Below are 12,245 nucleotides of genomic sequence, written 5' to 3' on the forward strand. Positions count from 1 at the left end.
AGAAAATGATCAAATTATCTTTGTTGATGGTTCTTGTCTGAGAGACAATACAGGGACAGTGAGAGCAGGATATGCTGTGTCCACAATTACAGGTACCTTGGAAGCTTCTTCTCTTCGGGGAGTATATTCTACCCAAGTAGCGTAACTGCTAGCCCTTACTAGACCGTGCAATGTTTCGGCTCAGGTGAAAGTTGCCATCTATACTGTTAGCCAGTATGGATTTGGAATAGTTCATGATTTTGGTCAGCTATGGTCACAGAGAGGTTTTACTGACTTCTTCTGGTTCACCAGTGAGAAATGTTGAGAGAATGAAATAATTATTACATGCTATTCAAATTCCTGAAAAGATTGCCATAGTGAAATGCAATGCACATCTGAAGTCGCAGGACTACATGTCATTGGAAAATGGATATGCGGATCAAGTCACAAGGTTTTGCGCATTGAACTGTAGATCGTTCAAAGACAAGTGGGAACTGTTACCTGATGAAGCTTGTACAAGCTATGCATTGAAAATGATTGATACCATGGAAGAGCTGAAAACGTTGCAGAATAATGTTACAGGGAGTAGAAACGTTTATAGAGCATAATGAAATGTGTGCAAAGACAAGATGAATTGTGAGTTTCGGAGGAGGGTCAATTGGTTTTGCCAAATAGCCTGTTGTCTCAAATGGCGAGGTACTAGCATGGTCAAGCACATATTGGAAGGGATGCCATGGTTTGTTTGTTCGAACATGATTGGGTTAACCCAGAGTTTAGACAAGTTGCTGAAGCAGTTTGCCACTGATGTGACATTTGCCAACAACTAAACGCAGTAAAAGGGAAAGTGGTTAATTTGAGCCACATTGGAAGAGCGGGAAGTCCATTCAGCAAAATGCAAATGGATTTTATTGAGATGCCTGAGTGTGGAGGCTTGAGATATGTGTTGGTGATTGCCTGCATCTTTAGTCATTGGATTGAAGATTACCCTACATGAAGAAATGATAGTCTCACAGTAGAGAAACTACTGCTTAGGGAACTGATATCGTGTTTCGTGTTTCCTATCTCTTCAGAATCAGATAGGGGAAGTCACTTCAATATTGAAGTAATTAAATTACTGTGTGCAGCATTGAACATTGAGCAGAACTTGCATTGTAGTTACCGCCCTGAAGCATCAGGACTAGTGGAACAGATGAATGGAACATTGAAGTCAAGATTTGCAAAGATGTGTCCGGCTACGAATTTGAAATGGCGTGACGCATTGCCTTTAGTGTTGATGTCAATCAGAAACATACCTGACAGGAAGACAGAATTGTCGCCACATGAGATCCTCATGGGCAGATAAATGAGGTTACCAGCAGTGCCAGCAAATGCACTTGTCAACATTACAGATGATATGGTGTTGGATTACTGCAAAGGTCTGGCTGATGTAGTCTGCTCTTTTTCTCAGCAGGTGGAGGCCACCACAGTGCTACACATCCATGACCCAGGGCACAACTTGAGAGCTGGGGACTGGATTGTCATCCGAAAGCACATCAGAAAGATGTGTTTGGAGCCTCATTGGAAGGGACCCTATCAGGTAGTTTTGACAACTACCACAGCTGTGAAGTGTGCTGGAATTGCGAACTGGATTCACGCAAGTCACACAAAGAAAGTGGCATGTCCACTGGATCATGAAGAAGCGTTGTTGAGAGTACCAACAACAGAGAAACAAGTCTCAGGGCCGGAAGGAGAACAAAGGGGAACCAAGACCGGATCTGAGCTCCTTGAGGACTGGTCAGTCACTCCTTTGAGAGACGAGGAAGGAGACCTCCAGGAGGGTGACGGAGAGCCTATCTCAATTGAAACAGCACAAGAGCCTAGTCAGAGGAGGGCTTTCCCAGAAGCAGACAATCTTGAGAGACAAACACAGCAACTGCCAGACCTAGAAAGGAAAGGAGTTGAGGTGGATCAAAGTCAAAGTGATCTGACGCCTCCTGAACTGGTTGTAGGTCCATCACGAGAGAACACCACAGAACAAGGAAAAGGTCCTAGTTTGATTCTGAAGAGAATACTGACAGAGTCCACTGAAAGGAGATAAGTGGCCGGAATCACAAGTGGAGAAAAGAAAAGAGGTGGTTGTCGAACCAACAATTTGAGGAAGAAGTAGAGACAACAAGGAAAGAAGATCTAAGTGAAGGAGAGCTGAATGGTGATAGAAAATTGAAGAGAAAGAGAATAGCAAGTCAAAGATACGCAGGTCCTGAATGGGCGTATGACACTACGAATGAATGGCAGCAAGAGTTTATGGCCCTCATTATGATATTGGCGGTAAGTCCCACTTACCGCCATGCTGACTGAGCCAACATACCGCTGCCACAGCAGATTTCCGTTCACCATATTATGACACACACACACCAATCTGACACTATTCAGTCACAGACACAAGTCTGCCACACCAAAGGTCAGTGATAAGCTGGTGGTATCAAAACCCACACCGTTACTCCTACAGAACAACGCCATTGGCAGTACATACCGCCACGCTCACAATGGACACCCACAGACAAAACATTACCACATTGGACAATTCAAACAACACAGACCTAACACCCATACACACACCACACCCACACCACTATAAAACACACACCCACATTACCCACAACCCCTTAGGACTACAAACTATCACCAACAGACTGACATCGCAACTACAGACAAGACCAGACCCATATACCACCATCACCTAAACACCACCCAAGCATCTTACATCACACACCCCAACACATCACCCTAACCCACACTACTCACACAGCACCCATGGTACTACAAAGACTCCCCAGATTCTCTGAGGAGTAGCTAAGGGTCATGGTGGAGGAAATCATCCAGGTAGAGTCACAGCTATTTGGAGCACAGGTGCAACAGATATCAATAGCCAGGAAGATGGAGGTATGGCGGTAAATCGTGGACAGGGTCAACGCCGTGGGAAAGTGCCCCAGAACCAGGGATGACATCAGGAAGAGGTTGAATGACCTACGGGGGAGGGTGTGTACCATTGCAGCAAGACACAAACTCGCTGTACAGAGGACTTGTGGTGGACCCCCACCTTCTCCCCCGCAACTAACAACATGGGAGGAGCAAGTCTTGGCAATCATGCACCCTGAGGGCCTGGCCGGAGTAGCAGGAGGATTGGACTCTGGTAAGTCAACTCTATAATACTACTACCCCCCTACCTTCATGCCATCACACACCCTCACCCCACCCTCATTCCCTTCACTCCACCACTTCCCATTCGCCTCACCATCACATCTCATTCATGCCAGTGCCAAGCCCTGCATGCTATACCAAAGCATGGGCACCACTCACAGACCTGCATTGACACCTATCAACAAAGCATGCACACTAGAGAGAATCAGCTAGCCCACCACATACCAACTTATACAAGTTAAAGCTGCCAGGGTAATGATAACCAAAGAGGGTAACCCACAGATGCACAATATGTCACACACAGAAACAATAGCACTGTATTCACATCCCCACAGGTACCCCAGCCAATGTCCCCGGAGAAGAGGTGCCAGCAATATCCAATCCTCCCACAGAAGAGGCCCACAGTGATGACAGCAACTCTGGACGCCTGCATCAGGATGACCAACCTGGCCCATCAGGGACCTCTGGACAGTCAGTAACCCAGCCACAGTCACATACCAGCACATAGCCACCCCCATCTGGAAACACCACCACAGCCCCCACCCAGCGTACCATACCACTGTCCCCAGCACACGTCAATCAGTAGTGTGTCCACAGCTACAGGGACCCCAGGGAACACCTCACCCGAAGACAATCAGGGACCTGGGGTCAGTGGCAGTGGGCACACGGTTTAGGGGACAGAGGCACAGGACAACAGGGAAACTGGGAGGAGTGCTGTGTGCCAGGGGGAGGACAGGTACAGGGAACCGTCGCTCCAGGAAGCACTCACTGAGATCAGGGGAGCATACCAACATTCCCAGGATACACTGGGCCAGATCCTGTCCAACGTGCAGGAGAACAGGCGGCTGCAGGAGGGACAGTACCAGGGGATCAGGGAGAACTTGCAGGCGATTAACACCACCCTGGTCTCCATTGCAGAGGTGCTGGCAGACATGGTCAACATTATAAGAGAGGCAGCCTCACAACAGTGGGCTCCTGCCACTAGCCAGACATCTGAACTGCCTTCCACCTCTGCGGCCACTAGTGGACAGGAGGCCCAGCCACAGGACCAACAGGCCACCAGCACCACTCCCCCTGCAGAAGGAGAACCACCCGGCAAACATTCCCTGCAATCCAGGCAGAAGCCAGAGACTATTGCCAAGACCCCCACCAGGAAATGAGACTCTCCTGATTGTCACCCTTGTGTCCCACTCTGTCACCCTGTCCACCTTGAACTGCCATTGCTCCCCTTCCTATGTCCCCTTGGACAATGCACCTATGCCACCAATAGACTGGAACAATACCCTGGACTTTCCACCATCATCAAGCCAGCCCAATGCCTTTGTCCCTCTGCTCCTTAGCACTTAAATAAACACCCTTTGAAAAAATACAACGATGGAGTATGTCAAATGATTTAAGTATGTATTCGTTTAACCAGATTCAAACATTGTATTTCAAATGTACAGTAATGTTCACATTGGAAAGACCTGTAGTTGGCTGCAGTGATCACACCAGGAGCGATAGTGGGGCACCAACATCTGCAAAATGAGTTACCAAAGGGTACAGGGAGTAGGCATAGAAGTGGGAAATAACAGCATGCCAGTGACAAAGATAATCTAAATAATGACAATGAAATGTGAAGTAACACTGTCCTACCTGTGTGTCATTGGAAGTATTGTCTGATCACTGCAGTTCTGTTGTTCTCATCTTCATCCTCTGCCTCATCATCCTCACTGTCCACAGGGTCCACTGCTGCCACATGGCCATCTCCAGTCTCCTCCTCCTGCAGAAGAGGCACATGGCATCTCAAGGCACGGTTGTGCAACATACAGCATGCCACGATGATCTGGCAGACTTTCTTCAGTGAGAAGAACAGGGATCCACCTGTTAGATCAGTGGTCTCCAAACTTTTTAATGCTGCGCACCCGCAGTTGAAAAATAATAATCACTGGGCCCCCTTCAGAATTTTTCACAATTATTTTATAAGGATGGCAATGTTTAAATGTGTCTAGACCTATTTAAACACTGTATTTAAGTATGGTTACCTTTTTAAAATGCAATAACATGCTTCTGCTGAAAGCAATGGCCTGTTATCTGTATAATTCTTCTTTTAGCCAGAGGCTGGCACCTACCCTGGGATCACTTAAGGCCCCCTTAGGGGGGCCAGCCCCCTAGTTTGAAGACCTCTGTGTTAGATGGAGGCATCAAAACCTGGACTTCAGGAGGCCAAAGGTACATTCTATAAGCCTTCTTGTATGCCCATATGCCTCTGTTAGAAATGGGGTTTTTGGTTGGCAGTCAGGTTGCCCTCTGTCCAAGCAAGAACCCTCACTCTAGTCAGGGTAAGTCACACACAATCCAAAATCAGCCTGTGCTCACCCTCCGGTAGCTTGGCACGAGCAGTCAGGCTTAACTTAGAAGGCAATGTGTAAAGCATTTGTGCAATAAATCATACAACACCATAGCATAACACCACAAAAATACACCACACAGTGTTTAGAAAAATATATAATATTTATCTGGGTATCTTCAGGTCAAAACGATCAAAGTTGCAATACGAATTTGTAAAGATATCACTGAAAAATGATATAAAGGGGGTGATTCTGACCTCGGTGGTAAAAGGCCCTTACCGCTGGTCAGAAGTCCGCCATTATACCGCCGCGGCCGCGGTAAACCGCCACGGTCATTCTGACCTCCAACTGGCAAACCGCCAAAAACCGACATCCACGGAAGGCCACCTCATCAGCGGGCAGCGATAAACTGGAGATGACCAAACCTCCACCGTCACGCCAACACAAACACGCCCATGCCATTACGACCCACGAATCCACGCGGCGGTCTTTCAACCGCGGTATTCCATTGGAGGTACACACCGCCGCGCTCAAAATACACATACCCTTACAAAACACAGCCACATTGGACAATTCCAAATCCACACACCTGATACACATACACACACCACTCCCACACACCCATTACAATATAAAACACACACCCACATCACTCACAAACCCCCATAAATCGAAAATCAGAGACAAGGCCCAAGACACAGAGAGAGAGCACAGGGAACGCAAACCACAACACACACAAGAACCCAACTCCATCACCCACAATACATCTACGCACACATCACCACACACCAACACTCACATCACCACAAACACCACCCCACACCTCATCCACACCACCCCATGGCACCCCAAAGACACCCCAGGTTCTCAGACCAAGAACTCAGGGTCATGGTGGAGGAAATAATAAGGGTAGAGCCCCAGCTCTTTGGCACACAGGTGCAGCACACCACAATAGCCAGGAAGGCGGAGCTATGGCAAAGGATCGTCGACAGGGTCAACGCTGTGGGACAGCATCCCAGAAATCGGAAAGACATCCGAAAGTGCTGGAACGACCTACGGGGGAAGGTGCGGTCGATGGTGTCAAGACACAACATCGCTGTGCAGAAGACTGGCGGCGGACCCCCACCCACTCCACCCGAATTCACAGCATGGGAGCAAGAGGTCTTCAACATCCTGCATCCTGACGGCCTCGCTGGAGTACCCGGAGGAATGGACTCTGGTAAGTCGAATCTCAACTACTTCACCCCCCCCAACCACCAGCATGCCAACCCACACCCCCACCCTCACCCCCAACCCCCCAGCACACATCCTCCCTGCCAATGTCTCACCAGCACAACCCACCCAACCCAACACCAATCCCTGAATGCCAACACAAACCATAGACACCCATCACCTATGCATGACCACTGCACATACTCATCCACCCCCACAAACCACCCTCACATCTCCTCCCACAAGGGAATGCCAGCACTGGGGGACAAGGGCACCCACAAATCGCACGACATGGCACACACAATAGCAATAACCATACTCTTTTACCCCTGCAGGGCCCGAACGCCAACACACCGCCACGGAGGGTCCAGATTTGTCCATCCCACCCCCACAACAGGCCCCCAGTGATGACAGCAGCTCTGTCGACCTAGAACCTGATGACCAGCCCGGACCATCGGGGACCTCTGGACAGTCGGTTCCCCACACACAGACACAGGCCACAGCAGACCCAACCCCCTCTGGGAACACCAGCACAGTTCCCACCCAGCGGGCCCATGCCTCTGTCTCCAGGACGCGTCAATCAGCGGTGTGTCCGTCACTACAAGGCACCCAGGCTGACCCACCACCCCAACAACAACAGGGACCTGGGGCAGTGGTAGTGGGCACCCCGTCCAGGGGACAGAGGCCGGGGGAAACAGGGGAACTGGGAGGGTTGCAGTGCGACAGGGGGGGGAGGACAGGCCCAGGGAACCCACTCTCCAAGAGGCCCTCACCACCATCATGGGAGCATACCACCACTCCCAAGAGACGATGGCGACGGTACTGGCCAGGTTCCAGGAGATCCAGGCACAGCAGGAGGAACGGTACATGGGGTTCAGAGACGAACTCAGGAACATCGGGTCCGCAATGGGGACCATCGTCCTGGCCCTCAACCAGATAGAAACCACATTGCAGGACCATGTGGCACCACACAGGGCCCCTGTCACTAGCCAGGACCAGGAACAGCCTACCACCTCCGCCGGCGCTAGTGGACAGGAGGCCCCCACACAACGACAGGCCACCAGAACCCCACCTCCTGCAGAAGAACAACCACCCCGCAAGCGGAACCTGAGATCACAAAAGAAGACAGAGTAGGATGCCAAGACCCCCGCCAGCATAACATACCCCCTGATGTCATCCCACTGTCCCACATTGTCACCCTGTCCAACCTTAAACTGCCCCTGCTCCATCCTTCCACAGGCATATGGACAATGCACCTGTGAAACTGAGAACTGGACTCTGCCATGGACATTACTCCACCCCCACCCATCACCGTTTTACTATCATGGACCTATATGTAGCACTAAAAATAAATCACTATTTGCACTGAAAATATTCTGGAGTCAGCTTGTATTCTTAACAAATGTATTACACACAACGGTTCAATTATGTTCAGTTAAATTGTGATGACAACATACCAATGTCAATAAGCTTTAGTCCATGGGCAAACAAAGCAGTAGTCACGCACTGGGTCATACAGCTCTGAAAAGGGAAGGCAAAGTCACAAATCAGTTAAAATGAACTGGGGGGAAACACAGAAAGTAGAGATGCAGGAGGCCTTAAATAAATGTAAAATGTTGTGGGTGATTCTTACCTGTGTGCTACTGAAAATACTGTTGTATAACTGTGACCCTGTTGTCTGTCTCGTCCCCGTCGTCTTCCTCCTCTTCACTCTCCACAGGCTCCACAGCTGCTACAACACCACCATCTGGACCATCCTCCTGCAGAAAAGGCACCTGGCGTCGCAATGCCAGATTGTGAAGCATACAGCAGGCCACGATGATATGGCACACCTTCTTTGGTGAGTACATGAGGGATCCCCCTGTCATATGCAGGCACCTAAACCTGGCCTTCAGGAGGCCGAAGGTCCTTTCTATGATCCTCCTAGTTCGCCCATGGGCCTCATTGTACCGTTCCTCTGCCCTGGTCCGGGGATTCCTCACTGGGGTCAATAGCCAAGGCAGGTTGGGGTAACCAGAGTCACCTATTAGCCACACACGTTGTCTCTGTAGCTGTTCCATCACATAGGGGATGCTGCTATTTCGCATGACATACGCGTCATGCACTGACCCAGGGAACTTGGCATTTACATGGGAGATGTACTGGTCAGCCAAACAGACCACCTGGACATTCATAGAATGGTAATTTTTCCGATTTCTGTACACCTGCTCATTGTCTTTTGGGGGAACTAAAGCCACATGTGTCCCATCAATGGCACCAATTATGTTGGGGATATGTCCAAGGGCATAGAAATCACCCTTCACAGTGGCCAAATCACCCTCCTCAGGGAAAACAATGTAGCTCCGCATGTATTTCAGCAGGGCAGACAACACTCTTGACAAAACCTTAGAAAACAGAGGCTGAGACATCCCTGATGACATGGCCACTGTTTTTTGGAATGATCCACTTGCCAAAAAATGGAGTACTGACAGGACCTGCACCAGAGGGGGAATCCCTGTGGGTTGGCAGATGGGGGACATCAGGGCTGGCTCCAGCTGGGCACACAATTCATGTATAGTGGCTCGGTCAAGTCGGTATCGGAGTATAATATGGCGTTCTTCCATTGTCGACAGGTCCACCAGCGGTCGGTACACAGGAGGATTCCTCCTTCTCCTCGCAAGTCCCAGCGGACGGTGCCTAGGAAGGACAACATGGAGTATAGAGTCAAGAAACCCACAGGTACGTAACCACAGCTTGCACAGAACAAGAATCGCTAGTCATTGAAAGGCTTGTATGATTGGCAATGCAAGGCCTAGGCCTGTGTGATTCAGTAGAAATTAAGCCATGTGGGCCCTTGAAATGGCGGCTGCCTGACCTGTGAAGTGTGACAGTGGGATGTGAGGTCAATGCGCTGGCGTGGCACACCGTGGCGGTAGGCGGTCGAAGACCGCTGTGCGAAGCCGCATTGGTTAACATTGAACCCTATGGGTTTCAGGAGCCAATGACGAGGTGCGCCGGCGGTCGCGGTACGCACCGCCGCGGTACGCACCGCCACGGACGTGACCGCCATTTTCTATCTGATTAATCACTCGAGACCTGATCATCCACAGGAGAGGACCTATACTGCAAGTGCTGCTGTGACCTCGGTCTGGAAGAGACAATGGCTGCTGCGACTGGGGAAAGGGCCCCTGCCTTCACTTCTGAAGAGTTGGAGAAACTAGTGGATGGGGTCCTCCCCCAGTATGCGCTACTCTACGGTCCTCCAGACCAACAGGTTAGTACACAGGGTGCACGTTGAATGGGCTATGCCTGTGTTGAGTGGGGTGGATATAAGATGGTGGGGTGGGGAGAGAATGACGAGTGCAAGGCACGACAGATGAGAGCATGTGCCACATGGCAAGGTTGGGGAGGGGGGGCCAATCACATCTGACATGCACAAAAATTATGATATTTCCTATTCCACCCTGTACATGTCAAATAGGTCAGCGCCCATCAGAAAGTCAACATTTGGCGTGCCATCGCAAAGGAAGTCCAGACCCTGGGGGTCCACAACAGACGGGGCACCCACTGCCGCAAGAGGTGGGAGGACATCCGCTGCGGGACCAGGAAGACCGCAGAGTCACTGCTGGGGATGGCCTCCCAACCTAGGAGGGGTGCCAGTCGTACCCTGACCCCCCTGATGTCCCGGATCCTGGCGGTGGCCTACCCCGATTTGGATGGGCGCGTGAGGACATCACAGCAGACACAAGGGGGTGAGTACCAGCACATTCAGCTATCTTTACGCACAGTGGAGGTGCCTGGGTGGGGGAGGAGGGCTGTGGGTGACATTAGGCCAGGGCGCTTTCTGTAGTGTAGTCCTCTCCTTTAGCCATGGCCCTGTGCCCCCGCCCCCCACCTCTGTAGGGTGACAAGTACAGCTATCCATGGTCCTGCATCACCCATGTGCGCATTTGTTGTCCCCAGACCTGTTGGCCTAGTCACAAGTACTGAGTAGTGTACCCCGATTGCGCGGCTTAGTGCATGAGGCTCCTGTGTCTGTCCTCTCCGCCAACGGTGTTGACAATGCATGCACTCAACCTGTTTTTATTTCTCCCCCCACCCTTTTTCTTTATCTACTTTTGCATGTGTGCATTAGCATCATCAGGCGGAGGAGAATTGGCACCGGAGCACGAGGTAGCTGCAACTCACAAGGCCCCGGTGGGCCATGGCACAGACACCGAGGCCACCAGTGATACGGAGGGCGAGGGGAGCACCACAACGGGGACCCGTGGTGACACCAGCGACACCGACACGTCCTCGGATGGGAGCTCCCTAGCGGTGGCGGCAACATCCGGGCCCCCCGCCTCTACAGGTACAGCCGCCACCCAGCGCACCAGCTCCGCCCTCCCAGCAGCCCCTCAGCCTTCGCTCCGTGCCCGCTCGCCCAAGAAGGCGGGCATCTCCTTCACCCCAGGCACCTCAGCCCCTGCCCCTGTTACCCCTGCTGCCCTCAGTGAGGAGGTCATTGACCTCCTACAGACCATCATTGTTGGGCAGTCTACCCTTTTGAATGCCATCCAGGGGGTAGAGAGGGAGGCGCATTCTCTGGCCTCAGCACTGACGGCAGCCATTGTCCCTGTTTCCAGCCTCCCTCTTCTAACTGCCTCCACCCTGTCTCTGTCTCCTGTTCCTCAGCCTATCCCATCCACACCATCAGACCAGCCTGCACACACCTCAACACCCAGGGGCATCCAGACATAAGCACCACAGATCACACAAACATTCACCCAAGCAACACCCAGATGCAGACATGCCAACAGCCACTACCACCTCTGTGTCCCCCCACCTCCTTGTCTCCCTCCTCCCTCCCTGTGACGTCTCCACTCACACCTGCATGCACACCACCAACAGCCAGTACTTCCATCACCAGCACACCCTCCAGTACAGTCCGCACACGTGCAGTCACCACCCCCACTGCCATTTACACGTCCCCTGTGTCCTCTCCCACTGTGTCTGTCACCCCCTCTTCCAAGACACACAAACGCAGGCAGCCACCCACCCAACAGCCAACCACCTCACGACAGCCTCCAGCCCATGCACCTTCACCCAAGAACAGCACACCTGACTCTCCTACAACCACCTCCTCTTCCTCCACTCTTAACCTCTTTCCCTCACCTGACCCACCCCCTCCATCTGCTAAGAGTCCCAAGAGCACCTCAGCCACCACCAGCCCGGCTTCAAGTGTCACCGTAGTGCATGGATTTTGGAGTCCACCCTTTGCCAGCAGTGATACATCGGTCAGCAGCAAGGGGACAGCCAGCCCCCCCCTTGGAAAGAGGACCCGTAAAGTAAGGGGCCGCCGCGAGAAGACTGACACGGCTGCCCCCAAGGACCAAAGTTCTGCCACTTCACCTGCCACAACATCCAGGAGAGGCAAGGGCCAGAGAGCCACATCGAAGGAGGGCAAGGGCAGCAGGGCGGAGAAGTCAGCCAGCAGGAGCGCGGACCAGGAGGGCCCCACAAGCCCCATCCCGGGTGTGAGGGAGGACACCCAAGGGCCCAGGACACCGTCACCGAAGGGTCCAG

The sequence above is a fragment of the Pleurodeles waltl genome, chromosome 8, assembly GCF_031143425.1.
Source record: "Pleurodeles waltl isolate 20211129_DDA chromosome 8, aPleWal1.hap1.20221129, whole genome shotgun sequence".
NCBI classification, from domain to species: Eukaryota; Metazoa; Chordata; class Amphibia; order Caudata; family Salamandridae; genus Pleurodeles; species Pleurodeles waltl.